Source organism: Micromys minutus, assembly GCF_963924665.1.
Source record: "Micromys minutus genome assembly, chromosome: 12".
NCBI classification, from domain to species: domain Eukaryota; kingdom Metazoa; phylum Chordata; class Mammalia; order Rodentia; family Muridae; genus Micromys; species Micromys minutus.
The window spans coordinates 2,872,480-2,896,475 of NC_137981.1; the positions used below are offsets into that span (position 1 = coordinate 2,872,480).

The window sequence follows — 23,996 nt, forward strand, 5'->3', positions numbered from 1 at the left end:
TTTTAAGAATCAGTAGTAATTGGTCTTACTTAGGCCTCTGGGCTGCTGGGCTGTGGTTCTTGGTTACCAATCGGTGCTGGTTATGTGTTCCATCTAGCAGTGTGGGCCTTATGTCAAATCAGATATGGGTTGGTTACTCCCACATGCTTTGTGCCACCTTTGCCCTATCATATTTTATAGACAGGTTAGCATTGTAGATAAAAGATTTCGTGGATGGATTGGTGTTTACATTTCTGTTTCAGTAGCCCACAGAGTACCAAAGACACTAGAATATAGAGGCAAAGTTTATATGTGGAAAACAATTAGACATTGCCAGGTTCAATGAGTTGTATGGGTGTTATCTTCAGCAATGAGAACTTGCTGTCAGTTGTGAAAAAAAACCTATTTTCTCAGGAACAGTCTGACTTGCTTGGGGGTGAACAACCTTACTACAGCAGGCCCTGAATATTCCAACATAGCTGAAACAAAGAAAAATAACTTAAAAGAGCCTGTATGGATAGAGAGATCCTTAAAGAGGAAATGGATACATACCTTAAGATATTCTGGAAAACACAAATGGTGGAAGAAAATTAATAAAACTGTTCAAGACCAGAAAATGGAAATAGAATATTCAAACTGAGGGAATTCCGTGAATGGAAAAAATGTAGAAACTCTAATAGGAACCCCAGAGGCAAGCTTCATCAACAGAATACAAGAGATTAAGGAGAGAATATCAGGCATTGAAGACATGGGCACATTATTCAAATAAAATGTTAAATCAACAAAACATGCAGCATATCTGGGAAACAAAACATCCAACAATCTGGGACACTATAAAAAGAACATACAAAAGAATATTAGGAATAGAGGAAGGAGAATCCTAGAAAATATTTTCAACAAAATCATAGAAGAAAAATTTCCTAACCTAATGAAAAGAGATGCCTATAAAAAAGAATACAGAACACCAAATAGAATAAATCAGAGAAAAAGTCCCTTTGGCATATAAGGATCAAAATACTAAAAACACACAACAGAGAAGGAATATTAACACTTGAAAGGAAAAAAGATCAAGTAACATATAAAGAGACCTATTAGAACTATACTCGACTTCTCAGTAGAGACTCTCAAAGCCAGAAAGGCCTAAACAGATACACTACAGACTCTAATAGCTCACAGATTACAGCCTAGAGTACTATACCCAACAAAACTTTTAATCAGCGTAGATGTTCAATATCAATAATACTTTTTATATTATGCTTTGTGTCAAAAATCAGAAGATGATGGTTCTGTAGAACCTTTCAATGTCTTCAGGACCAGTATTTCCCCATTTAATGAACATATATATATATATATATATATATATATATGTGTGTGTGTGTGTGTGTGTGTGTGTGTGTGTGTGTGTGTGTGTGTGTGTGTGTGTGTGTGTATCATAGTTGGGGCTGTCCATAAAGAAATCTCCTGGATTGAATCAAAAAGAAAACAAGCAGACCTAAATCTCTTAATGCCATATTAATATATAGTATTTTACTTAATCACTTCGAGATGTAGGCTTAATATAAGCCTTCAAAAGACAAGCTAAAATCCAGCGCTCCATATATACTATGAATATTATACATATGCACTATGAATTAATTTTTTGTATTATTTCAGTTGGGTCCTGGGGTACTGGAATCCTTAATACTCTCACATTCTGTGACAATGGTTTGGATGGCATGAATATTTAGCCTGAATGGATTTAATTGTCATTCCTCATCTAGAAAGCTGAAGTCCTGACTACAAAAAAATCTGTGAGGAAGAAGGCAGTCTCACATTGGGACTTTATTTTGTCTTTTCCAAACACTGTAACAGAAGCATGGCATGCTGGGTAAGAAGCACTTTGACCTATAGATTAACCCTCAGCAAGTCAGAGCCTTTAGCAGTTCTTAATTCTCTCAGCCTCCACAACTGCATGAGACAATCCATCAAACTCAATCTTTCCACATGTTTATAAATACCCACCTAGTTCTGTTTCTCGAAAGAACCCTGAGAGGTACAAGTGTTAAACCCAGAGGAGAGAGTAATTACTTACATCAATCTGCCACCTAACCCCTTGCCTCTTAAGGGTGATTTTTTTTTTTCATGAGCCATCATTATGTACTCCATCATGCACCCCAGAGATCTTGGTGGGTGTTGGAAACTTGGTATTATGTCAAGATGGAAGGGTCAGGGAGGATGCTGTGAGAGCAGATTGAACACTAGTTAGACATGCCAGCCACAAGGCAGCTTGAAAGACTCTGTTTCCCCTTTCAATAATTTTAAAAAAAAGATGAAAGGGAACTGAAAAGTCTGGATGGTCAACTTGTAGAGAAGAAGACGTTAAACAGCTACTTACAGGTACTTGTACTTTGACTCTCATTGATGGAGTTAAATGTTTGGAATTGTGTGCTGGATTCAGACTCCTACACCTGTGTCTACAGTGTGAAATGCACTATTCACTGCTGCATGTAGTTTTCCAGAGCAGACTCATCTGATGCTGCTCAGAAGCTTGTCTCTGAAGGCACAAATACCAACTTATAAAATGTTAGCAGGTCTTACCCACTAAATAAAAATCCATCTTCATACATGTCTGCATTTCCAGATCAATTTATGATGTTCCTACTTCTTGTAGAGGTTTCAAAGTGATTTTCAAAAGGTCTGTTTAGATCAACATCCAGTATTTGGGATTTGTGAAGTCACAGACCCTGAAATCATACCTGACTCTGTATTCAATTTCCTTGTTCCTTCTACGAAGCCCAGTTGATGACGTCTTCATATCCCTAGAACGATCACAAGGTGAGGCCATTTATGCCAGATGTCACTTTTGAAAGCAACAGTAGAAAAAAGTCAAGTGGAAAGCAAGCTCATTTCTTCTGAGGGTAATAAACCTCAGGAGAAAACAAGGCTCATCTCTATGGTAGAGCATACATGCTGGATTCCGGAATCGTTTAGCCTTTCCTATATAGGACATAGTGATTTGGTAAGCTTGTGATTTGGGGGAGAAGCAGTTATGTTTTCTCTTTCTTTTCCTATGTGAGACAAGGGTGCACACTTTATCTCAGGTTGGCCTCAAGCTCACAGTGAGCCTCCTGCCTTAGCCTGCAAGTGTTGAATACCACCCTGATTAATAACCTAACATTGATTTAAACATAGACAGTTTTCTTTGTGTGTGGGTGGGTTTGTTTCCTTCGGTTTTACATAGCATCAAGAACTCACTGGGAGCCATAGGAGCAGAAAAGGCCAGGGGCTTAGCAGGGAATACTGTGTGCTAAGGCTAATTTCCTCTTTTTCATCATCTATATACCTTCCTTCAATCTCTGTACCTTCCTTCCACCACCTTTCTGTTGGACTGACATGGATGTTTCATTGTGAGGCATCTCCTTGCACATGAAACAAATAAGATTCTCCCTCCTTGTTTACAGAATCTACAGGTTGACTGACAGCCATGGTAATTTCTTTTAGTAAATTACTGAAAATAAGCTCTGTTTTTAATGTTGGTATGGAACCCAGATCCTTTTGTTGGCATGGCTTTGCCAATAAGCGATTCTCATATGGTCAGGTTCTATATATAGCCAAAGAACAAAAATATATTGAGACTTCCAAGAATAACTGTTTCTTTAATTTATGAGAAGAAAGTCCTCATCTGTATGAAATTTCTTTTCTTTTCTAGATGTATTTCATGTGAAATCTTTCTGCTTAGAGCTATGCAGCTATGCTTTGACCATGAGGTCAAAATATAAAAGATATCAAGGATGAAAGACACTACAATGCCCATGACATCACTGGGCTACCAAATGAACTCTGAGACTCTCTAACTCTCATCTTATAAGTAAACAAATATTTTGGGGGTTTTTACAAATACTCCTTGAGTTTTATGTTACTTTAGTTGAAAGAATTTGAATTCACATGCTTCTGATCATCAATTTTATATTCTTCAGGATATACAGAAGGTACATTCCACAATAACTGCAAATTATACCCAGCAGCATTCTCCTGAGAGTTCTAGTGCCTAGTGGTGAGCTTCCCAGAGCCTAGAGCATATTCCTTCCTCTCTCTACCCTCAAGGATGTCCTTATTTACCACCCATAAGAGGAGTGAGCAAAGTAACTCCAACTGAAGAAAAGTCAAACAAGCAAGAAAATTTTCAGAAACTCATACGGACGCTTGGGTTCAGGGTATGGAGGGGCAGGGCTAAAGGTTCCGTGTTTCTGGATATGTATCTGCTTTGTTTGGATGAGGAGAAATGAGGCTGACATGGTGGTGTTCCAGATGAAGTGTGTGAACCCCGAGGTATCTACTGGGATGGTCAAGCCAGACAGAGGAGCTTGCTTCCTTGCAGACAGACTGGGACATGGACCCAGTTGTTGCTTTCAACATTATGAAAGACACAGCAGATATGTTGCACCAGGGTAGATGCATCAAATCTTAGATAAGCATGATTACAGTAACCCCAGCACACAATTTCCAGTTTCCCTCTGCTGAAATCTATCTTCATTCTACAGTCAAAGTACTCACAAAACTCTGAATGTCAGGTTTATCTGAATTTCCCCAAGAGCTGCAATAGCTCAGCATCACTTCTGTGATAAAATTGCTAAATTCTATCTGAACCCACAGACCTGACTCCCTCTCATCTCCCAATTACATTCTATTCTCTCCATGGTCCTGGTGATGTCATCTTTCAATCAGGGACAGGCACCATCTCAGAGACTGTCCTCCCTTAGGCTCAGAGACAAGCCCAATCCCAGATGCCCAGATGCTGTTCCTTTATTCTTGCTTCATGAATACCCACCACACATGGATCCTAAGAATGATCTTTACTTTTGCAGAGAGGTGAAGCCTACCCTGTGCCTCTACAAACAAAGTCTCCAGGTTGCTACAGAATGCTGTCCACATGCACTCTTCTCTTCTTTGTATAACATCACACTAGTGACCGGTTACTTAATGACGATGCCCTCTATACTATAAGGTTCATGAAGAGAGGTGCTATGTCTTTTTTGTTCACTCAGTTTGGAGCACACAATATAACGCCATGTGCTCATAGTGAAAGACTAGTTTGTACATAGCAGTACAAACATTTGTCTGGGGTGACTTTGATGTCTAGATACACCTTTCACTGTTTTAGTTAGGCCTAAATGTAAAATCAGGATCCTTCCTAACATGTTTCACAATTCTACACAACTGTGGATAGGGCACTAGTGAGGAATCAACCAGGCCAGGGTTTATATTCTGCTTTTCTCTTGATCAGTTTCAGGATTTTATCCCTTCGTCCTTGGCTTTCATCATATACAAAGTAGGAATAAGGACAAAGGCATCCCAGTGGAGTTGTGAAGAATAAATGAGATAGCATGCGTCTTTAGCATAGCCCAAACACAGTGAGTATTCATGGGCCTCTTTGTTCTATGAGCATCAGGAAACAAACAATATAAATTTAACTCCATCAAGAGACTGGACGAGCAGCACAAATGTTAGCTAGCATGGTGATGAGCTGTGCTGTCATTGCGAATTGTCCCAGACAGGTCTAGAACTTAAGTGCTGACAGGGTCTCCTTACAGTTATAAAGGTCTGTGTCTTCCTTGATCCTCATTCTGGCCTAGTGCTAGCCTTGGAGCAGGAAAGGGAGGCCTGATAGCAGATTAGGTTGGAGCATAACCATCGTCACTTAGAGAGCTTGAACCCATCAAGACATTGAGTTCCATCCTGAAGCTCTCATAGAATATATTTAAGAACATGATGAGACAACTAGTGTTCAGAAACATCTACTAAATATTCAGCACTGTTTTGAAGTAGATGCTCTTGGGCACCCATGTGATTGGCCTTAAGGAGAGAAATATTAATACAACTTGAATAAAACCATTGTGAAGCAGCACACATTAGTTCTTAGTACCTCATAAACATGCATTGGTACTCAGATTAAAATCTCCAGTGTGAGGACACAGAAACTAGAATTAGTAGAAAAAAAAAAGTCAGAAGAGAAGATAAGCAAAAGAACTCAATAAATTTGTCTGATATTACAAACCACCTAAGCAATAATATTATTTCAATTTAAACAGCACCAAAGAGAACTCATAAAATAGAGAGATTCTCCTCTGTGACATGGTTAAAGCAAAGGCCAGCAATGGGAACAGCACAGCTCAGAGCATCATGTCTACCTGGAAGTCAGTGGGAGCAGATCCAACTACAGCTGTAGCTTCATCCAAAGCTGGAGTGGCACCTGCTCACATCACTTCTCTATTGGTTTCCTCTGTCAAGGCAGCCTGAGGAAGCAAGGGCTTCTGGTTCCCACCTTGCTCTGTGACAATAAGATTCATCATGATCCCACCTGAAAAGAGACACTTTGATGGGTGCCTTGCTGTAACTGTTAAATCTGCTGTGAAGCCCACTACTGAGTTGAGATAATTATAAATACCTCATCAATAGAACAGAAGTTGCCATTCACTTATTCACTTTAGAGGAAAACACCCAGCTGTATGATACCCCGTGGCCTTGAGGACATTCAGGTGTGCCATGAAGAAACCTAGAAGTGCACATTGGCTCTGCCAGCCATCCCTCTGGGCTCCCAGTGACTTTTTTTTGAAATATATATATAATCACAGTCTGCAATGCCTAAGTGCAACAAGATGATTTGAAAGCACTATGATAGCTGTCTCCTGTGATATTTATCTCTCCCGGTCTATTCATTTGTGATCTAGATGAAAACATGGGATGCAATCTGCATATTGATGTTCCCTAAAAGGTATCAGCAGCTCTTCACGAAGGATGTTTTAGCTGCTTAAGAAATCTGAAATATTCTACAGTTATGGAATTTATGGTTGTCATTTTCATGAAAATAAAGCCCTACTAATGGATAGACTCAATTCTTTTTTACATACATAAATGCATTTAGTGTGTGTGTATGTGCTAGTATGTATGCATGTATGTGTGGGTGTGTTTGCATGTTTATGTGATACACACCCATGCTACAGCACATGAGCGAATGTCCTAGGACAACTTGTGGAAGTCAGCTCTCTTTCTTTTCACTGTGTGGGTTCTGGGGAACAAACTCACGTTGTCAGGCTTGGCAGCAAGTGCCTTTACATGGATATCAAGCCATCCTGCTGGCCCCAAAATATATTCAGTTCTTCTAACTAACATGTGATTAAATACATATTCTATGGGAAGAGATAGATCTGAGTCTGGCTCTGGGATTCTTGTTAATCTCTGTATGAACTTGGGTAAAGTACTCGGCTAGTAACAGCTACATTAAATTGTATTATTCTTGCCTAGCATGGAAGAGCTTAAGTCTTTGATGTTAATGTTCTATGTTGATATATCTTTTTCTGGACATATGCTAGAGATTTGCAATGTCTCTTACTGTTAGGTGGGCTCAGATGACTGAATTCTGGTTTTCAAGAATGTGCCAAACAACACATCGCTACTTGTCGACTGGCTTTTTACTGTTTTCTTCTTCTTTCTTTGACCAGCTGAAGAACTGCAGTTACAAGGTGGAAGAAATATAGATCCAACTTCAGAACCTTCTAGAAGAGTCACAACTGACTTGTAAGGGAGTTCTGAAGAGTTAAAATAAGCTTGTTAGACCGCTGAAGAGCCATACGATGCCGCTCACAGCAGCTGGGTTACACTATAGTCTGCTCAATGCAACCACAGAAAGACTATAATACAGACTCATCATAACAAACAACAATCACACTGTGTTAGAGGGTGCTCCTTACAACAATAGTCAACTTAACTTACAGTTTCCCTACCTGGTTGCTACTAAGCTGAGACGACAATGTTTTTTGCTAATGAGAGTTGTTCTGTGAATTGTGGAATGTTTAGCAGCATGAATGGACTCCTGGAAGCTATAGCCACCACATGGCTGTAGTCATTGCCAGATGTTACTTGGGCAACAGAATTGCTGTCGTTAAGAAATGCCTGCCTTAGGAATCCAAGTAGAAAGATAAGGACAGCAACTGACCCACAAAGTCTTCAACCCAAAATGTGTCCTGCCTACAAGACGTGTGTGGACAAAGACAGTGAAAAGACTGAGGGAATGGCCAACCAATGACGGCTCCAAATTGAGAGTCACCCCATGGGCAAGAACTAACTCCTGACACACAAAAAACGGATACAAAATTCTTTTTTTTTTTTAATTTTATTTTAAATAACAAAGATAAATGTACAGATTTTTAAGCATTTTTGCATAAAAGTATATGAATACATTTTTATAAGGTTGTAATTAAGTATTTGTGGGTACATATACATACACATATGTATATATGTAACAATAATATAGGAAAAGAGGCTATTAATTTGAGGAGATAGGAGAGAAACTTGGAGGGGCTGTAAGAAAGAAAGGGGGATGTGATACAGTTCTATTTTAACTAATATATATATATATATATATTGAACTTCACACAGTCTGTGAGTTGTTTCTGGGGTGTTCAGAGCTTTCTGGGGTTAGTATCCCATTATCAGTGACTGCATATTATGTCTGTTATTTTGTGACTGGGTTATCTCACTCAGGATGATATTCTCTAGATGCAGCCATTTTCTTAAGGATTTCGTTAAGCCATTGTTTCTGATAGCTGAGTAGTACTCCATTGTGTAAATGTACCACAATTTTTGTATCCATTCATTTACTGAAGGACATCTCGGTATTTTCCAGCTTCTGGCTATTATAAATATAGCTGCAATTAACATTGTGCTGCATGTATCTTTGATGTATGTTGGAGCGTTTCTGGGGTAAATGCCCAGAAGTGGAATAACTGGGTCTTCAGGTAGTACTATGTCCATTTTTCTGAGGAACCGCCATACTGATTTCCAGAGTGGTTGTATCAGTTTACAACCCCACAGGCAGTGGAGAAGTGTTCCTCTTTCTCCATATCCTCGCCAGCATCTATTGTCATCTGAGTTTTGGATATTGGCCAATCTGACTGGTATCAGGTGGAATCTCAGGGTTGTTTTGATTTGCATTTCCCTGATGACCAAGGATGTTGAGCATTTCCTTAGATGTTTCTCAGCCATTCGATATTCCTCAATTGAGAAATATTTATTTAAGTCTGTACTCCATTTTTTAATAGGGTTGTTTGATTCTCTGGTATCTCAATTTTTGAGTTCATTGTATACCTTGGATATTAGGCCTCTATCTGATGTGGGGTTGGTAAAGGTCTTTTCCCACTCTGTTGGCTGCCGTTTTGTTTTCATGATTGTGTCTTTAGCCTTACAGAAACTTTGCAATCTCATTAAGTCCCATTTGCCAAATTTTGACCTTAGAGCTCGAGTTATTGGAGTCCTGTTTAGGAAATTTTCTCCTGTGCCTATGAGTTCTAAGGTTTTCCCTACTTTCTCATCTAATAGTTTCAGTGTACCTGTTTTAATGTGGAGTTCTTTGATCCACTTGCACTTGAGCTTTGTACAAGGAGATAAGAAAGGGTCTATTTTCATTCTTGTGCATGCTGAGTGCCAGTTGGACCAGCACCATTTGTTGAATAGGCTGTCCTTTTTCCATTGAATGTTTACAGCTCCTTTGTCAAAAATCAGGTGACCATATACATGAGGGCTCATTTCTGGATCTTCTACTCTATTCCAATGATCCACATGCCTATTCCTATACCAGTACCATGCACTTCTCAGCACAATTGCCTTGTAATATAGCTTGAGGTCAGAGATAGTGATTCCCACAGATGTTTTCTTATTGTTGAGGATAGATTTTGCTATTCTAGGTCTTTTGTTATTCCAAATGAAATTGCACATTGCTCTTTCCAACTCATTGAAGAACTAGGTTGGAATTTTGATGGGGATTGCATTGAATCTGTAGATTGCTTTTGGTAAGATGGCCATTTTTAAAATGTTGATTCTTCCAAACCATAAGCATGGGAGATCTTTCCATTTTCTGAGGTCTTCCTCGATTTCCTTCTTTAGAGGTTTGAAGTTCTTGTCGTACAGGTCCTTCACTTGCTTAGTTAGAGTCACACCAAGGTATTTCATAGTTTTTGTGACTATTGTGAAGGGTATCTTTTCCCTAATTTCTTTCTCCACATGTTTTCCTTTGAATATAGGAAGGCTACTGATTTGTTTGAGTTAATTTTATATCCAGCAACTTTGCTGAACTTGTTTATCAGCTGTAGGAGTTCTCAGGTGGAATTTGTGGGGTTGCTTAAGTACACTATCATGTCATCTGCAAAAAGTGATGTTTTTACTTCTTCCTTTCCAATTTGTATCCCTTTGATTTTCTTTTGCTGTGTAATTGCTCCGGCCAAGAATTCCAGTACTATGTTGAATAGGTAGGGGGAGAGTGGGCACAGCCTTTTATAGTCCCTGATTTTAGTGGGATTGCTTCAAGTTTCCCACCATTATGTTTGATGTTGGCTGTTGATTTGTTGTATATTGCTTTTATTATGTTTAGGTATGGGCCTTAGATTCCTATTCTTTCCAAGACTTTTAACATGAAGGGGTGTTGAATTTTGTCAAATGCTTTCTGAGCATCTAGTGAGACGACCATGTGGTTTTGGTTTTTTTTTTTTTTTTTTTTTTTTGTTTGTTTGTTTGTTTGTTTATATGGTGGATTACATTGATGGATTTCAGTATGTTAAACCATCCCTGCATGCCAGAGATGAAGCCTACTTGATCATGGTGAATGATCTTTTTGATGTGTTTTTGGATTCGGTTTGCAAGGATTTTGTTGAGTATTTTTGCATCAATGTTCATAAGTGAGATTGGTCTGAGGTTCTCTTTCCTTGTCGGATCTCTGTGTAGTTTAGGAATGAGGGTTATTATACCCTCAAAAAATGAGTTAGGTAGTTTTCCATATGATTCTATCTTGTGGAATAGTTTGGAGAGTATTGGTATTATGTCGTCAATAAATGTCTGATAAAATTCTGCACTAAACCCATCTGGCCCTGGGCTTATTTTGGTTGAGAGGCTTTTGATGACTGCCTCTATTTCTTTAGGTGTTATGAGATTATTTAGATGGTTTACCTGGTCCTGATTTAAATTTGTTAACTTGTATCTGTCTAGGAATTCATCCATTTCCTCCAGATTTTTCAGCTTTGTTGAGTATAGGCTTTTGTAGTAGGATCTGATGGTTTCTTGAATTTCCTCAGTTTCAGTTGTTATTTCTCCACTTTCCTTTCTGATTTTGTTAATTTGGATCCTCTCTCTTTGCCCTCTAGTTAGTTTGGCTAAGGGTTTATCTATCTTGTTGATTTTCTCAAAGAACCAGCTCTTCTTTTTGTTGATTCTTTCAATGGTTCTTTTTGTTTCTATTTGTTCTATTTCTGCCCTAAGTTTGATTATTTCTTGCAGTCTACTCCTCTTGGGTGTATCTGCTTCCTTTTGTTCTAGAGCTTTCAGCTGTGCTGTGAAGTTTCTCCAGTTTCATTTTGGAAGCACTCAGAGTTATGAGTTTTTCTCTCAGTACTGCTTTCATTGCACCCCATAGGTTTTGGTATGTTGTGTTTTCGTTTTCATTGAATTCTAGAAAATTCTTAATTTCTATCTTTAGTTCTTCTTCGACCCTGCTATCATTTAATAGAGTGTTGTTTAGTTTCCATGTGTTTGTGGGCTTTTTGTTGTCTTTGTTGTTAAAGACCAGCCTTAGACCATGGTGATCTGAGAGGATGCATGGGAGTATTTCAATCTTCTTATATCTATTGAGGCTCCTTTTGTGACCAATTATTTGGTCACTTTTTGAGAAGGTGCCGTGAGGTGCTGAGAAGAAGGTGTATTTTTTTTTTTTTTTAGGATGATATGTTCTGTAGATATCTATTAATTCCAGTTGGTTTATAACCTCTGCTAGTTTTACAGTATCTTTGTTCAGTTTTTATTTCCCTAATCTGTTCATTGGTGAGAGTGGGGTATTGTGGTCTCCTGCTATTATTGTGTGGGGTGCAATGTATTTTTTGAGCTTTAGTAGGGTTTCTTTTATGAAAATTGGTGCTTTTTTATTTGGAGCATATATGTTAAGGAGTGAAAGTTCTTCCTCACAAATTTCCCCTGTAATGAGTAAAAAGTGTCCTTCCTTATCTTTTTTGATAACTTTTGGTTGAAAATCTACATTATTTGATATTAGAATGGCCACTCAAGCTTGCTTCTTGGGGCCATTTGCTTGGAAGGTTTTTTCCCACCGTTTTACTCTGTGATAGTGTCTGTCTTTGTCTCGGAGATGAGTTTCTTGTATGCAAAAAAATTGCTGGGTCTGGTTTATGTATCCAGTCTGATAGCCTATATTTTTTTATTCGGGCACTGAGTCCATTTATGTTAACAAATATCAAGGAATAGTGGTTGCTGTTTCCTGTTATTTTTGCTTTTGAAGGTTGAATTGTGTCTGTATGTCTTTCTTCTTTTGGTTTTCTTGCTTAGGGGATTTCCAGTTTTTATTAGGATCTAGTTCCCCTTGTTTTAATTGGTTTTCCACCTATAATTCATTGTAGTGTTGGGTTTGTTGTCAGATATTGTGTAAATTTAGTTTTGCCTTGGAATATATTAGTCTCTCCATCTATGGTGATTGAGAGTTTTGCTGCGTATAGCAGCTTTGGCTGGCACCTGTGCTCTCTTAGGGTCTGCAAGTTGTCTGTCCAGGCTCTTCTAGCTTTCATAGTCTCTGTTGAGAAATCGGGTGTGATTCTGATTGGTCTGTCTTTATATGTTACATGGCCTTTTCCCCTTACTGCTTTTAATATTTTTTCTTTACTTTGGGCACTTGGTGTTTTGACTATCATGTGTCGAGAGGAATTTCTTTTCAGATCCAATCTATTTGGAGTTCGGTAGGCTTCTTTTATGCTCATGGTCATCTCATTCTTAAGGGTAGGAAAGTTTTCTTCTATGATTTTGTTGGAGATATTTACTGTGCCTCTTAGTTGATATTCTTCACCCTCTTCTATTCCTATTATCCTTAGGTTTGGTCTTCTTATTGTGTCCTGGATCTCCTGGACATTTTGGGTTAGGAGATTTTTGGTTTTTGCATCTCCTCTGACTGTTTTGTCTATGTTTTTAATGTTGTCTTTGGCCCCTGAGATTCTTCCATCTCTTGTAGTCTACTGGAAATGCTTGCATCTGTGATTCCTGATTTCTTTTTTAGGTGTTCTACCTCTAGGTTTATCTCTTTTAGTGTTTTCTTTATTGTGGCCATTTCCGTTTTAAATTCCTTCTTCCATTCCTTCATCTCTTTGGTTCTGTTTTCCTCTAGTTCTTTGAGTTCTTTGAGTGTTTTTCTTGTTTCCTCTTTAAAAGCTTCTAATTCTTTGTGCTTTTCCTCCCGTTCTTGTTTAAGGATCTCTATCATCATCTTGAGGTATGATTTTAGGTCTGTGTCTTTTTTTTCTGATGTGTTTGGCATTCTGCTGTTTGCTGTGCTGGGAGAGCTGGGTACTGGTGTTGCCAGGTTGTCTTGGTTTCCCTGGGGTTTGTTCTTTCCCTTTCCACTTGCCATCTTGTTGTCAGTCTTGTGTCCCTGGATCACTGCTGAATCACTGCTGGCTCACCGTTGGCTCACCACTGGTTCACTGCTGTTCCAGACAAGTGTCCCTGGATCACCCCTGGGTCACTGCTGGGTCACCGCTGGCTCACTGCTGTTCTTGGTGGTGGATGGTGTGAGTGCGGTTCCTCACTCCTTGTTGTCCGGCTGGGAATAGCCGATGCAGGGTTACTGGTCACCTGGAGCAAGCTGAGGTGGCGAGGGGGAACTGGGGGACTGCACGCTGGCTCTCCGCTGGCTCCGCAGACTAACCTTTCTCCCACTCTTTTTCAGTGAGAAGGGGTAAGTGGAAATATTGTACCCTTGCCCAATTTGGCCAAAATCCCGCTGTGCTGCTCAACCCAGGGAAAGTCCGGGATACAAAATTCTAACTGTAGCTCTAACATAAACTTCTGTTTTTGTTTAGTGGGAAAAGTTAAAAGCCATTCAAAGCTTAGAGAGAAAAAAAATTAAGGGACCAAATGCCAAAGTCAAAACCAAACACAAGCAAGAAAATAAAAAGCTGGTCAATTTAGTTAACTAGGTCAAAATGACAAAACAAGCCAACAATCTGCAAATCTAATGAGACACACTTAAAAGCAGAACAGTGAAACAATTAAAGTATAAATACTAAAACAGAAGGGGAAATTATGAAGAGAACTGAGAGTAATACAAAATACATAGTATTATTGTATCAACAGATAAGCTTATGAGGCAGACAATTCTTAAATGTCCAATAAATATTTGTAAAAGTGCTCAGTATTCTTAGACACTATAAAAATGCAATTAAATCCTCTTTGAGAGCCCATCTCCACAGTCAGAATTGTGATCATTAAGAACACAAAGGATGGACCTGGAAAGATGATTGAGCCAGTAATGACGGTGAATGCTGATCCTGCAGAGGATCTAGGTTCAGTCCCCAGCACTCATATGGTGATCATAACCATTCACATCTCCAGGTCCAGAGGATCCAGCACCTCTTCTGGCCTCTGCCATCACTAGACATGATGTGCAAATATAGTTATATGTGCAGAATACTCCTACACATAGAATATTATAAATACACCTGAAAATATGAAGGATATGAAGCACTAGAATACTAGTGAGACTGTAAGGAAACAGGGACACTTATTCGCTGCTAGTCATCCTGGGAACTTGGGCATGCACACAGAAAAAGCCTCAAACCAGACCCATGTGATTCAGGAGTACTAAAGGCATATGTACCCAAAAGATTCACCCCATGCAGACTGCTGCTTTACTCACAATAGCTGAGAAATGGTATCAGCCTACATGTCATGGGTGTGGGGACAGGTGTGTGGAAGCCAGACGGTGAATAGGTGTCATACCTCAGGCATCGTCAACCTTCTTTTTTAGACGGTTTCTCACTGGTCTGAAATTTCCCAAGTAGGATAGGCTAGATGGCCAGCAAGTTCAGGAGTCTGTCTGTCTCCCTTCACACTGTCATGTCCTGGTTCTTAGAAGCAAACTTAAACTTTTATGTTTGGAAGGCAATTGTTTTGCTAATGAACTTATTTCCCCAGTATTTATTATTATCTCAAGTATTTGCTGTTGTTGAGGTAGAGTCTTTCTATGTATCCCTCATAAAGATCTACATGCCTCTGTCTCCAGGTGCTGGAATTAAAGTCAAGAATCCATCAAGAATTATTTTTCAGAATGTCAATCTCTGGAGGAATGCACCCGATGTTATTTGTAATAAGAATCCCCCTCTGTGAAAGGGTAGGGAGTATGATACTTCATCTGCAAAGATGTTTCTCTGCTAGCACTCAGTTTCATCTGTCAGCTTCCATTCAGAACAAAGCTCATCTCCTTCACCAGCATGCTCTTTTACAGGTATGTGGAGACTAATACTTACTAGTCTTTCAAGACTATATTCCATTTTCTTTCTCAAATTGATTAATCTGATATAAGCTGCTCCCATCTGAGAAAGATATTCTTGAAGCCACAAAGAGGCCCATAGGAGGAGAAATAGAAACCCTAACAACTCCCAACAATCTGCCAAGCACAGGAGTAAGATGTCTTAGAAGTGCATCAGCCCCAGCCAAGCTTCCAGATGGCCAGCAACCTGGTCTGGAGGCAGGACCACTCCTCCTAGCCTGCCCCAAATGTCTGACTCCTCCTGTGCTTTCAGGTGGGTGAGTTTGGGTGTTCGTTTTTCTACAACAAGAGACGCTACTCTAACAGGATCCCTAAGCTCTGCCTGGTGGCATCGAGCTCACAACCACCCATCAGACCTGTGCCCAGTGTCACATGTGCTAGACTTGTGCCAGGCCTCACATGCTGCATGTGAATCTCTCATGTAGTTTTTCTTCCAAGGATTCGTCATTACTTAGGTTTCTATGATTTTTTTTTTCCTTTTCCCTGTTGACTGCTTAAGTTGTTTACTTCAACTCGTGGGTCCTTTTTTTTACATGGTCATCACATTTCATTCTAGCTGAGCAGAAACCAGAACAGTCAATGTATTCTGTGCTGAAATGTTTGTGGTCCTTGGCAGTATGAACCCATAATAGATTGTTCATTGACTAGAGAGAGGACTCTTGATCTATCCCTTACAAACAGCCTCTTCTTTCTTCTTTCTTTAACTGTACATTAAAGAATAAATTTAAATAAACCTAGTAAATTTACCTATCTGTGCTCTGCCCTATGACAGGCTTCGGTCATAAGCTAGATTTGCTCATACTGAACATACAAGGCACTTTAGGTTAATAAAAACAAATAAATAAATAATCTTGTCTGTTTTCAAGGCAACAAAGTTATAGGAAAGAGACATCATAAAGGCAAGGTATTTGTTCAAATTCACTGGTATGTATAAGCAGAATATTTACATATCAAAGACAGTGAAGGCTAAATGCCAAGTGAAAGGAATGCATGGGTGTTAACAGATCTTCAAAGCAGAGAGAGAGAGAGCTGCATTGATCAGGACAAGCTTTAGGGAGGAAGAAAGTCCTAAGAAATTTTAAGTATGGTGGACAGTATTATACACACCATCAGCACCACACCTCCTTCTCCTGTGGTCCAGCCACGGAGACTCCCATACAACTCTTAGGTCAGGAAAGACTATGTGACCAGCTCTATCTGTCTGAGGGTTATAACAAAAAGTAATGTTTCAGAACTAAATGGGGGGTGTTCTGTTATATTCTTCAGTCTCTCCTCTCTATGAAGGTCACATGTTCTGAATACTATAACTTTCTAGAGATGGCAGATTATTGGTGGCTTTATCAGCTTGGGTGGCTGTGTGATAACTGTTAGAAAGGCTCCCCTGACATTTGATGGAGATTCACCACGAACAAGAAATAAACCTGCCTTTGCCTTATGCCCCTTTAATTCAGGGATTAATTTGTTACTGCAGCATAGCTCAGCCTTTTTCAGCTTAAAGAGCAAGATTCTTGGGAGTGGAAAAATAGAGACAGCACTAGAGTACTAGTTACTTATAAATCACACCCTATGTGATTTTCTCAATGCCAAATCTGTGCCTGCTACAGTGTGTCTTGGTATAACATACCTTAATAGGACTAGAATTCTTTAAAATAAAAGAAAAAGAGTCAGAGGATGGCCAGACAATGAGCTGCACCCCATGGGTAATTACAACAGATCTCAGAATAACAGTATTGTCGATGACTTTGCCAGAGCATTCTTTTTTCTCCATGTTCTTTTCTTTCAACATCACAAGCCATACATTTTGATTTGGAAAGCAGTGTTTCCTAATCTCTAAACCTAACTCAGATCTTGTGAAGGCTTTGTTCACAGCCAAATGGCCACAAATAAACACCTGGAGTTCCCTTGAAGTGAACCCATTTTACACTGAGACACTTTCTGATGAATTTCATGTTCTCCACATATATTACACTTACTGCTCCATGGCTGCCACTCCTCTTTCTTGTCTTAGTTGCTTGGGCTTTATAAAATTCAGTACTATGAAGCAGCCAATAAGGAGTGCAAAGTCTCCAAAAGATCTGTCTCTTACAACAGGCCTTTCAGTTTTCTAGATGTCAGTGACAGATTCTGATCAATTATTAGGTGGGATGCAGTCTCCATTTACTTGCTCTGTAATGAGCTGTTCCTCAACGAGTAGAATATAGTCTCCAAGGAAACAAAACAATGGATGTTAGTTAGACCCTTTACACTGACCTTAGCACTCCAAATCAACCTCCTTAAGTGAATTGTCTTTGAAACTGACTTGTAACCAGAACTAGAGTTTAAAGATACAATAAAATAGTTTGGTTTTTACATATTATTTTCAGTTTCAGACTGGTGATTTTATGACATACACTAAAATATCAAGAGCAAACTCAAAGGCCTACCTTATGTTCAAATACTTTGAATAAACATTGTTTGAGAGAAAAGGTGGAGCATGAGGGGAAAGTAGTTCTGAAGTAGTTACTTGAAATTTAGAATGGTATGAGTTTAGATCTTTAAACATTTTAATGAATCTGTCATTCTGACTAGATATTTGGGTTAACTAAGTCCTCAGAAACCAATGCCAGATTGGTCCTTTAGTTAAAGAAAGATTCTCATAACACAACATAAAGATCAGAATGTTTACTGGTTATTTAAAAATAGCCATAACAGGTACAAAGCGGTAGCTTAGCAGTTAAGAGGGTGGCCTGCTCTTTCAGAGGACCAGAGTTTGGTTATTAGCAGCCATATTGGGTTGCTTACAATCAGCTGCAACACCAGCATTAGAAGAATCTCTGTACACATACCACACACATGCAACTAAAATAAAATACAACCTTTTCAAAAAGACAGAAAAGTTTACACATGAAGATAGGATTTTCCTGAAGTCTTCTGATCCCACATATGACACCAATCTTGATCTTCCTGAAATGCTGGTTATATATTAATGGCTTGCAGTGTACAGACTATTATGCCCTTAGTTCCAAGTAGCAAGAAATAAGTCAAGCTCCGGTGAAATGGAAAGGGTATTGGTTATGGACATAGAGTGTGTCCTTACTCAGAGACATAAATATAGCTAGTGAGTACAGCATTGGTGGAAATAAAAAGGTAATCATAAGCCCAGGGAGTGCAGATCTAATTCTCTGCCTCTCAGTACCTTTCACAGATCCAGACACATGCAGAAAGTGATTGCCTGCCTTGGAATTACAAACACTAAATGCTAAGTGTTCAGAAAAGGCCATCTCAGATTAGGGGGTTAAACTGAAATCTACAGACTCTGCCTAAGGAACTATATAGTGAGCACACATGACTGTTCAACCTCAAGCGACCTCGGCATGAGGAAGACAGGGGAGTTCTGAAGAGAAGAAAGTGCAATGTCAGGGCCTCACAGGAAACCTGGAGGTATCAATGTACACAAGAAGAATGCACAGTTAAAGTAAGAGCTCTACTTCTGAAGGTTGCTGCACCCGCTTCTCACAGGATTTGATATAACTTCAATCACTCACGTCTGATACCAAAAGGGAGGGTGCTCCTTTCTGCACATCCTTCTCCAGAAAGAGCCGTCAGCACTTTGCTTTAAGATTCTGTGTGAGTATGATGGAATAACACACGAAGCGACTTCAATTCTCATAAATAACCATGGTAAACTTCATAAACATCTAAACAAACCCTTCCGGTAACCTGTAATCTACTTTCCCCACAGTGTCTATCATCTTTTTTGTCCTGATCATAAATTGATCTTGCTCTTTGACTGATTCCTGCAGTGTACAGTGTATGTGAGTATGAGAATACACTTAGAAATGAGAAAATAGATATCAAAAATATTCTAGAGTGCTATGGGTAGATTTAAACATCTAAAACCAAATATGTCCAAAGGACATGGCTTTCAGTTGTAGTATAGTTTGACTCTTAGATGTTTTCCAAAGGCCCATGTATAGAAAAAGGTCTAGTCTCTGGCCTATGGTGTGAGTAAAAGCTTCTAGAATCTTTAGGAAGAGGGCCTCTTGGGAAGTGGTTAAATCATTAGGTGTCTGTTCTAGAGCAGAACACGAGGTCCCTAGCTCTTCCTCTTCCTCTCTTTCCCCTTCCTGTTTACCATGAGGTGAGTGGCCTCCTCTACCAGGCATCTCCTCCATGATGGGCTGCCTAAAACAGGCACAGAGGCAAGAAGAACTGAAAACTGCTAAGCCAATTATGTTGGCTATCTGGTGATAATCTGAGGAGATTACCAGAAATGAGAGGAAATAGAAACGTATTTCCAGGACAGGAAAGGAGCTATTGAGGAAGAATGAAGAGCTGTACTTGTTGGCAAGAGCCATGTAAGCTTCATGAGGGAAAAGTCTACGTATTGTTGGTTTGCCTAGAGGGAGCCAGCATCTTACATGCAGAGTGGGACACAGTTGTATGCAGCCAGAACCTTGGAGTTTTATTTCTGCTGACAAGGTCATCTCATTAGAAGGCCTTGGTATTACATTACCTAGCCTGTCAGTTATGTCATATAACAGTGTCATATGGAAACACAGCATGTCACTTAACTTCCTGTGTTCTGTTCTCTCACAGACTAGCTAACTCTGGTTCCCACAGAGCTCAGGCCTTTGGAGAGTATGGGATGACACTGGATATATTAATTTCATGTAACTGCTCACCAGCTTCATGAAAAAATACAAAGAGGCAAACTCCACTACTGCTCAGTCTCACAGACTGGACAATAATATTCCATCTGGAAGAAAAGAATTCTTTCATAAATCAAACCTCGATTAATGGCAAATGACAGTGCCCTGCTCCAGAAAAACTGTGTAGGAAATAGTCACTCTGCATACACTTATGACACCCTGGACATTGTCCAAGTGTTTGTGTAGGATAGGGTATTTCCTTAATAACGTCTACCTGTGTCAATGAACTCGAGATACATTATCTAAAAACGACGTCATAGCTGCAGCCTGGATAGCAGTTTTCAGAACACCGAGAGTCCGGTTTTGACCTCCCTTCACTATCACCCCTGCCTCCGGATCCCGCCCACACGCACACAAGGTTGGCATGCCTTGCACCTCATGCTGCTTCTCTTATTACTTAGGAATCCTTTTCGTGAGCTATATCAGAATAGTTTTGCATATTTCACCTTTGTCTTTACAGTGGAACTAAAAATGTTAGAATGACATCGTAACGAACATGCTGCTGCTACTATGTGACTACGTTAGGAAAAGCTCCTGGAAATTTCTTTCTCATATGATTCTCTCCCCCACTCAGGCTTTGTACTGTCGAATGGTCAGCAAAAGACCTGACCACCCACAAGTCTGTTGGCCTTTGCAGCACTCAATATTATTATTTTTAAATAACAAATTCTTTAGACACACAAAGATATTTCTAAACCTAATCTTGTTTTCAAGAGAGTCCATGAGGCAGAAATAGTGGCACATTTGATGTATACATCAAGACTTAAAATACTCCTTTACATTTGTTTAATGGCATATACAGAAGCAAATAGAAAGTTAACTGATTGCAAAAACTTTTTTTGTGGTAGAGGCATGCAAACATGCCTTGCAAAACCATTCTGAAAAACACTGTTATATTTTGTCTGATGCGGGCCTCTAGGGGTGACATACCCCTGAATGGTAGCTTTAGTTTTACTTAAGTGCCTGTTTTGTTGCTTGTGGTATTCAGTCCTTGCTATAAGGAAATGCTTTCAGACTTTGTGGCTTTCATGAGCAACTACTGCAGAAAACATTCATAGACAGCGAACAACTTCACAGACACTGAAAACATTAGGAAGGAAGCAAATTATTCTGACATGACTTGTCCAGCTTAGGGGTCTCTAAACCCAGAAATTCAGTAGAGAACCACTTCACATATGTCTTCAGGAGATGCATGCCTGTGAGACACTGTGAGGGAAGGTCAGCTGCTCTCCTGTGAGGCAACACTCTCTTCCCTCAGCTCCCGCCCCCTCCCGCCCCCCTTCCCGCCCTCATCTCCCTTCTCCTCTGCATTTTAATAAGTTGGCCAATTACATTTTTAGGTTTCTGAGATTTCTGAACACAGAAAATTATAACTCAAAATAATGATCATTTTTTAAAAAAGAAATTGTCACTCAGAATGATCCAAAGAGTATACAAATGTAATTACCACCCTGAGAGCTCAAGTTATATATCCAAGGAAGTAATAATCAAATTTATGATGGCTTCATATATACTTAGCTCTTTTCAGGAGTAACAGTAGAAGGAAGATGAACAGCAACTCACATGAGGTCAGGACTTCTGCCTGTCAGTCTATATACAAACACACCTAACTCCCCCCTCCCTGTTTGCAACTTAAGATCACTGGGCTGGAGAGATGTCTCAGGAGTCAAGAGTCCTCGTTTCTCTATCAGAAGACTGGGTTTTAGTTTCTAGAACCTATGAGCTAGCTCACAACTATCCATTACTTCCAGTTCCAGGGGAGCCAAACCCTCTTCTGGCCCCTGTATACACTCACGTGGCTAGTACATAAACATACATGTAGGTGAAACACTACATAAAATAAAATATGTACATAAAATAAAATCAAACAAACAGATCTAATGCTTAAAAACTGAAGATTGATGGTTTACTTTTCTGTGCATGGGGCAGTTCTACAAAAGACCCTGCAACTGTTTTCTCCTTCAGTTTGAGCTTTGAGGCCTCTGAATGCTTCTAGAAACCTGGCAATCAACTTGACTGTTGGATTTTTCTAGATCTACAGTTTCTAGAGGGGCTAAGACAAGGAGAAACTGAGAAAGAGACCATATGCCCAACAGTTTCATTTAAAAAAAAAATCTGCAAGGCAGAACAAAAGAGGATGAAGAAAAGGCAGAAACACACAAATGCTTCCCTTCAGATGATTTCCCTAGCAGGAAGAAAGATTTAAAACCATTGAACACGCTTTCTGATAACCACCCATGGCTTTCTCCAAAGAGACACATGTAAAGTTGGGCAAGTTGTTTTCTGTCCTGTCAGGAAAATATTTAGTAACAGCCTTGTAAAAGTAAGCACTTGCTGCTGCCCCAGGGAGCTGCGGATTTGCTTTGTAGAGCTCCTTCTTTCAACAACTTCCTTTGTTGCTCTGTGTGTTCTGCCACAAAAGGCCCGGGCTTGTTCTACAGATAGGTTTATCATTCTCTCTGCATGAGGACTCTGCAAGTACACAAGCTGTGTGAGCTGCCTCTATCTGATAGTCCTGGCCACTGCTGCCTCTTGCCTATCTGATAATCCTGGCTGGTACTATCTGCTGTTACTATCTGAGGGTCCTGCCTGATGCTTTCTTTCTATCTGAGGGTTCTGGCAGGGTCCTAAACGTATTTTAGAGGATGGCAGGTATAATGAAACTCATACCGGTGACTCCAGAGGGGAACCCTAGGCAGATAGTAGCTCTAAAGTCATCTGACGGTAAAAGAACTGCTAGCTAAGTAGTAATTTTATGGTGAGCTAATGGAAGGAAATATTACCTAGTCAACATGTACGCTTTACTTAAGAAAGTATTATTCAATGTTAAGAGAGATAAAACTCCACTACTGAGGAAATCCAATGGAAAGCCAAACAGCACCATTTGCTACTATGGAGGTAAATCATACAGCTATTGAACTTTGTGAGCCCCTAGAGTAAAAACAATATTCTTCAATGTGAACTAAATACAATTATATGTAGGTAAAACCAGGTCTGTCCTTCTCAACTTGAAATACAAACCTTATGTCTTTACAGTTATAAAAAGGACTGGCCTTGACAGAACAGGTCTAACTTCCCCGGTCTGTGACCTAGGGATAGATTAACCACCGTGGGAACTATCTCCTTGCCCACAGATATCACCGATGAGGGTGCTGACTTGTAGAATTGTTATAGGAACTGAAAAAGAACTAACTAAGCAAAGGTTGCTGTTTATTAAACTATTAACAAATGATATTTCAAGTAACAGCAGTAGCAGCAGCATCTTAAAATAATGCTCCACTACACCAAAGAAATGCTTTGGGGAAGTCTGAGTATTTCTTTCTGAATATTATTCTGTGTAGGAAACCAAAGTTTTCATTTGCTACAACTTTTAAAATGAATGACTCTGCCAGCTAAGGAAGGAATTTTCTACAGTTCAACATGAAAAGGTACAACCGCTGGGCTCCTTAGGTTGTTCTAGGGAACCTAGCATCTCTCATTAGAGTCAGAGGTTGTGAATAACCACCACCAATCAGCATTCAGTTGAACTTCTGTTTTCTGTTTAGAAACACAGTAGCCAGGCCAGGGCCAGAGTTCAGGGATCCCTTTTGTGGTCTTAGTGGATCATGTTCTCGAATTGCAAACTCTTGAGGCCGCTGACCTAGGCTGCACACCAGGCTGCTTGAGGTATCTCGTTGTGATGGAACGGTGGAGAAGACGTAGCTTTACTTCTGTTTGATCATTTGCCAGATGTTTAAACAGGAAAGGATTTAGTCATCTGTTTCCTTGTTTATAATATAGACACTGTAAGGTTCAAATATTGTCAGAGTATCAGGAGAGATGTAAAAAAATGCACAGGACATAAAAGATAGGGGGGGCTACCATAGATGCTTAACAGGTGTTATCATTTTGTACCTGGTTTCCTTAGTTACTGGCTATAACAGAAGTCCTTCCAGAAATGAGTATAGGCTCTCAGTGGTTCTTTTATTTTCCCGACCACC

General features: G+C 39.6%; 1 protein-coding gene across 3 annotated transcripts in view; it reads right to left on the reverse strand.

The window, feature by feature from the left end:
• The window catches only part of FHIT (fragile histidine triad diadenosine triphosphatase), a 1,443,778-nt gene that overhangs the window by 1,067,579 nt on the left and 352,203 nt on the right, over positions 1-23,996 (reverse strand). Inside the window, exon 1 of one of the 3 annotated variants that reach the window (XM_080926903.1) lies at positions 6,147-6,276. The exons of the other annotated variants lie outside the window; for them this stretch is intronic. The gene's annotated coding sequence lies outside the window, so the exon portion shown is untranslated. Of the gene's footprint in view, positions 1-6,146; positions 6,277-23,996 lie in introns of those variants that run through there. 3 annotated transcript variants of the gene reach the window in all.